Source organism: Anomalospiza imberbis, chromosome 6 (genome assembly GCF_031753505.1).
Source record: "Anomalospiza imberbis isolate Cuckoo-Finch-1a 21T00152 chromosome 6, ASM3175350v1, whole genome shotgun sequence".
NCBI classification, from domain to species: Eukaryota; Metazoa; Chordata; class Aves; order Passeriformes; family Viduidae; genus Anomalospiza; species Anomalospiza imberbis.
Window position 1 is genome coordinate 60509336 of NC_089686.1, and position 6453 is coordinate 60515788.

The 6453-nt window shown below is 44.5% G+C and overlaps 1 long non-coding RNA gene across 2 annotated transcripts; it reads left to right on the forward strand.

Moving 5' to 3' along the window:
- Positions 1 to 2832: 2832 nt before the first annotated feature.
- LOC137476700 (uncharacterized) lies at positions 2833 to 5462 on the forward strand. Of its 2 annotated transcripts, none has more exons than XR_011000534.1 (3): positions 2833 to 3002; positions 3432 to 3932; positions 4414 to 5462. It is a non-coding gene; the product is annotated as an uncharacterized lncRNA (long non-coding RNA). The 2 variants fall into 2 exon arrangements; XR_011000535.1 differs by having other exon boundaries at positions 2854 to 3002; positions 3784 to 3932.
- Positions 5463 to 6453: the final 991 nt, after the last annotated feature.

The following is a 6453-nucleotide window of genomic DNA, read 5'->3' on the forward strand; positions in this document are numbered from 1 at the left end:
CCAGCCGAAGGACAGCAGTTGCCTTGCAGTCCTCCAGAGTTTTTGCTTTTGCAGAGTAAAAAATGACCCTCTCCCCCTGTCTCCTGCAGGCTGCTTGTTTGCATCAAGGTAAACATTTAAATGTCACCTAAACATAAAAATAGGTAGGAGGCACATTAAAGAAACTTCATCTCCACTTCACATCAACACCACTAAACACATTGTTACAAGAGTGACTAAAACTGTCTAATAATATCATCAGTGGCAACTGGTCAGTTAAAATGTTTTTTAATTGTGACTTGAATGTGTTTATCAACCTCTTTTTGTGACATTAAAAAGACAGCAAGAGAAACACATGGAGACATTGTCCTCGAGGGAAAGGATTAATCATCAGTGAGTGAGCAGGCCTAAGCAGATGGTCAGCTATGCTTTCCTGAAGTCATTTCTTCTATCCACCATTCAGTGTCACTGCCAGAAATGAGAAGAAGTGTTATCTTGACATTGAACATCTTTATAATAAAATCACTAATTGGCCTCTAATACCAAAGGCTTTATAGCTGTAAAAATGCAGCAGAGGTAGCTAAGTGGTTGACTGGGTTTCATTTTAAGAAATGCTGTTTTCCAAATCCTTCCTTAGTGCTGTCCACACTGTGCTGTCACTGGGAGGCCTCTCTGCTGTAATGGTGTGTTTGTGTTAGCTCAGCTCCAAACACAGCAGCCAGGAGTGTTTCACCAGCACAGCAGATGAACATGACACTGCCATCGTGCTGCTGTTTTTCATGTATTTCATGTAAGGCTAATATGTTGCAGGAGGTGCTCTTTAGGATTTAGTTCTCAGATTTTTTCCTGTCTTTTTGGCAACCAGAAAGAGTCTGTCATTATAAATTATCGCTTTTGGCCTTGGAAATATATTTTTATGAAAGCTGAAAATGTGTCAGCATTGGACATCCATGAATTTCTCATGGTTTGTTAAGGATTTCTTTTTCTATTATGCTTCTCATTTTAGCCAGGAGCATTTAGAGAAAATATTTCTTCCCTTAATAACCATCCACTTTTTTTCAAGGTACAATCAGTTCTGGGATGGAAAGAGTTACATATTACAGCAGTTTTATGAATATAGTTGGTTTTAATATAATTTGAACGCGTGGGTTTTGTGTCCTTCGCCCATTTTTTCATTTAGCAAATCTCTCCTCTCATGAACGGTGAGGTTTTGGCTTCTGCACAGCAAAGCCAGTCTGGAGCAATTCGGACACTCTGGGCTGTGTTTTGGTGTGCTTGAGGCCACGCGTGGCTCAGCAGTCACTCCCTGGAGAGCACCTTTAGTGGTGCCTGACCCCAAGGCATCAGTATGATGCTGCTGTGCTGCAAAGTGGGCCTGAGCCCGGCTCCATTTAAAGGAGCTTTTGGTCTAAAGTGCTTGGGAGTCACAGGGCTACCCAGCTGTGCATCCTTATCCATGCTAAGAGTGGCCTGTTGAAATCCTGTCTCTTTCTGGGGAAGGGCCTACGCAAAAAGAATGGACCATACCAATCGAAGGCAGGTGGAAGTTTAGCTCCAAATCTGAACTTTCTACTGAGTCCCTCACTGCTGAGACAACACAGAACACTAAAAACCCCCAAGGAATTCAGATTACAGAACTGAAACAATGGTGTGTTGGTTTTTTTTTTTTTTCCTTCTTCTTTGCATACTTGTGAAAATGTGGTATCTGTGTCTACAAATGCCAGGCAATTCCAAAAGGGATAGGATGGAGGTCATTTAAAACACACAAACCACCTGGTAATCTGAGTTTTATCATAATGCTACCAACATTTTGTGAGCTACTGCCATGCCTGCTATCCACTGACATTTCTCACACACGATAAGGGTAAAACCTAAAGATACCTATTTGGTGATACATCCAGGCTGAAATGAAATGAGCAATAGAAACCTGATATAATTTTTTAAAACATCTCCTATCATCTAAGAGGCATTTTATCAAAGCATCTTGAAAGAATCTTGTAGGCAGGAACAGGCTCTCAAACCAGGATTTTGATTCTTCCACAGTGAAATTTGAAATTTGCAGAGAGGGTTAATGCCTGGAAAATTATATAAATATGCTATGTCATAATATTATATCTCCCAAAATATTGGTAAAGGGTGTTTTTCCCAGAGATTAGAGCATTAGTGAAAAAATAATGATTAACCTTTAAAATCAGATTGGCATTTCTTTTTTCTCCAAATGTAGAATTAATACGCATTTTTTAATCATTAGTGTAATTTTCAGGATGATACTTTTGTTCTTTTGGCTGTTGAACTGTTACGGCTGCTAGTAACCCTTCAAATTGTTTGCTTCATTCAAGCATTCTTTTTTGAATAATTCATTAGGCATTATTATCCAAGCGTGGAACACCTCATTTAGCACTGGTGATCTTTTCCTTATGTGTAGCTGACAGGCAATCAAAGTTTTTATCAGTGCAGAAAATTTGCAATTCAGAAATGTAGTTGCAGCAATTAGTAGCTATCAGGTAGCATAGGAAGGACAGCTTCATAAAAAGAGAGAGTTGAATGAGCTCAACTGATGTTAGCACAAAAGTAATGGATAAAACTAACCAGCTGTTTCTAAATTTACCAAATGGAACATTCCTTCTCCTCAGGATAGAGGCTTTAATTAACTTTGTGTTATGTGTGGCTTCACGAAAGGAGAAGTGAATAGGTGACAGAATGTCCCTCTTTGGGTGCCCTTCACTTCATTTTGTAACTGTATTGAGGCATCCCGTGGATGTGCAGCTCCCTCCCTCCTCACTGCAGGACAAACCTCCAGGCTCCTCATTGCTCACCTCAGGCCCTCTCTAAAAAATTAGAGAGCCTAATTTTTTTTTTAATGTATGGCAATTTTTTTTTTCCTCTCACCGGTGCACAGGTATTGACGTTTTCACGCTGCTGCAAGTGGATTGCTGAGGTTTGGGTAGCAGAAGTGTTTTGTCAAGCACTCCCAATGAACTCCCAGTGTGGCTCCTGCAGTGACCCTTCGTGGCAGAACACAAGTAAGTAGTTCTAGGAATAAGGAGGAATAAGTTCTAGAATAAGTAGTTCTAGGAAACAAGGTGGGAGGAGAGGAGGTGGAAGCAGGAGGAAGGGATGAACTCCTAATTTCATATTTTACCAGTTCTTCTGGTTCATTCCCAGCTTGCAGATCAGGTGAGGTTTGCGCTGGATTTAGCCCAAGGACTCATATTCTGGAAAGCTGAAAGAGAAGAAGAAAGCCTTTGCAGTGCTCACTGGAGTCCTGGAGGAGACCTGGGCATTGCTCCTCTTCCTGGGATGGCTTATCTGCTTTGCAATGGATTTCTTTCAGGATTTCACTTCAAAGACACTGGGTCTGCTAAGGGGATCCCAGGCCCTCACATTCTGTTGAGTGCTCTCACTCAGTGGCTTGTGACTGAATAACTCCGTCAGCTCCTCCCATCATTTAGGAAGTAAGATTGCTCCCTGACCTCCCTTATGGCTCTTATTTGAAGGAGAAGTTTCCTGGCACCGGATCCCAGACACATTTTGCCTCAAACAGCTCAGCTGCCCAGCCAGAGTGGCAGGAGGGAGAGGAAAGCCCTTTCCCTGGGCTCTGCCTCCACACCTGGCCGCAGGGAAGGCTGGATCCCTCACTCCCACCAAGCACTGGAGACACAGGCTGCTGAGGGCATTTTCTGGAGCCAGATCTCCTGGAAGCAGCCATGGCAAAGCTTGTGGCTCCACTCCCGTCCTGTCTCGTGGCCTTTCACGGGTGAAGTTCCAGCAACGCTCTTTTGCTCTTTAACGTCTGTCCTTCAGAGTCCAAGAGGAAGGAGAATGCCCAAAGAACAGCCCAGCTGATTCAGGAACAAGACGTTCCGTGGAGCAAGGCACTACATCAGCTACTTACATGCCATGGTGATGGAGACTGCAAAACCTGGTGGCAAACACAGGGAATTCATTGCAAGGTAATTTAGAGGCATTTAACAGCTCTTCCCTGTGTGCTTATTGTGGGTCCACCGGATCTGAATAATGCTTTTGAGCACCGGTATTGAGCCACACATGGGGGCTGTAACATTATTTTATCCACTGTGCTATCTGCTTCCTTTCAGGGAGATGAAACCATGCCATGTTTCACATACTGTTTCTTCCCCTGACAGCAGCCACGGGGCTCAGGAAGCTGCTCGGAGCAGCGTGGGCCATCCACAGCAAACGCTCCCATCTGGGGAGGCACTTGGGAAGCTGCAGAGGAGGCAGGTGTGCAGCTGCCAGCCCCCATTCCCCACAGGGAAATCTCTGCATTCCCAGCAAAAGGAACCTCCTGGCGTGCTCCCCCGTCTCGGGGGTCTGCCTGGCCTTTTGCTGACAGCATAATTTCCTCGGGAGCTTCAGAGTCTGACATCTCTGCTCACGACCCTTTTTTCTGAGCAACGTTAATATCTGCTGCAGGTCTGGCAGGTGCAACGTCCCCTAATTGTGTCTGCATGGCCAGCCCTGATTCAAGCACCCCTCCAACATCTGAATTTCTACCTGGGCAACGCGCAGGCCTCCTTTTCTCCAGGAAAGAGTGCGCTGCTCACTCGTGAGCTCTTGGCCGACGCTCTCCAGGCAAGAGGAAACGTGTAGTTGGGAAATTGGCCTGAGCCATGGTTGTGGGAACTCATCAGCACGCCCCGTGGAGCTGAATAGCATTTGCCAGTCTGAATTATGGCTGGTGTCACAGGCACAACCAAAGCTCTTTTGTGAGACGAGCAAGGAGACACCTACCTCAAAAAGCCAAAAATAGTTGATATAAACTTGACTGAAGCGGCCATCTGAGGTGGTGAAAAGCAGCACAGTGGGAATCCACGGTGACCAAACACTGTGCCAGGGAGAGGGTAAGTCTGGGCTGAGGAGCTGCTGTGGCAGGGAGCTTCCCATCCCTTGCAAGCCAGTGAAGCATGCCTAACCTGGCACTGATTACTCATCCCTGGCACTCGTTACTCTGCCCCAGTTCATTTCTCAGAATTAAATAAGATTTTGAGAACACGCTTGGTTCGTATTATAGAAATAAACATATGATCTCCCTGTGATCTCTACCCCAACCAGCCACTTAATTAAGTTGAAATTTTAAGCATAAATAGTGTATTAAAATAACAGTTAATCAACACGATTTGTGTCCCAGCTGGTTCTCTCTACCAGCAAATGCTGAGAGGCTTCTGAAATCCCACATTTTTCTTGGTGTCACAAATACAGGTGTATTTTAATGTTGGAAGAAGCTTAAGAATTTTAGGGAAGGTAAATAGAGAAAGCTCAGAATCTAAAATCCTGAGTTGTTTTTTTTTTTTTTTCCCAAGACTTAAAATTCTCATCATTTCTGATTAAACAAGCCAGTATAGATCATTTGGATTGTGAGCTAACAGGTGCTTCTAAGATTGAAGGGAATCCTATTCTGCACACCCTGGCTTTGCTGGAGAGTGGAATTAGACCCTAAGTGCAGCTCCTAATGTTTCTTCATTTTTTGTGGATTTGTTGTTTTTGAAGGGGATATTGTTTTTGATGGAACCTACTTGATGTTGCTGCAAAATCAGGCTTCAGTAGTGAAACACAAGGGTGAGTGAGAACCTTTATCTGTGCATCCCTACCATCCTTCCCTTTCAACTCTGTTTCAGTTGCTGCCTGAATACCCAGCTTAGGCACAAATACTTCAGTGACATCTTCCAGAGCCCTGTAGGGCTGGTTCCAGTTCTGTATGGCTGATGCAATCCAATATGTTGGATGGAGTCATTCCTTAGGTTAAAGCAGCATTTTGGACAGGGGCAGTCACGCAGCCCAACAGCCTTACTCCCTCACTAATGAGACATGGGCTTAGAAATTAACTCGGGGTAACTACTGCTGCTCCAAATCCTACAGGAAGGGTTACAAGGGTTTTGAGGTCTGTTGCAATCTGTGGAGTCCTAAATCCCTGGCACTGAAGGGTGAAGCCCCTACTGCAAGGTGCTTATAGATGGCACTGGGCTGCTTTTGTTTTCTGAAAATCTCCCCTTCGCTTCCTCCTTCGTCAGCAGAGGAAGTGGCTGAGTGTAAGCACTTATTCAACACATTTCTCCTTATTGTTGTTATTATTTTGGCAGAGGTTGGTCTGTGTTCACTCCCACCTGGGTGTGGAGATGCCAGCATGATGACTTGTCCTCTGCAAAGGAACCAAACCCTCTGATAAATACTCGAGTTATGGGGAAGGACTGCCCTGGCCAGTCAAAAGCTTTAGAGAAGCTTGACTCGGATGAACCTGTTGGCCAAGAAGGGCAAATTTCCCTAACGAATTTCTCTCCTGAGCTTTTCTGATTATTTAGAAGAGACACTGGTCACTGAGGTGGTGATTGAGCAAGCAGAGCAGGAGAGCAAAATCCCCCAGTGATTGTTTCCCAAAAACTGCTGTGGAACCATTCCCACGCCCAAGACATACCGTTCCATCTGGTCTCATGGCTTTTTCTAAGGGCGGTTTCTTTC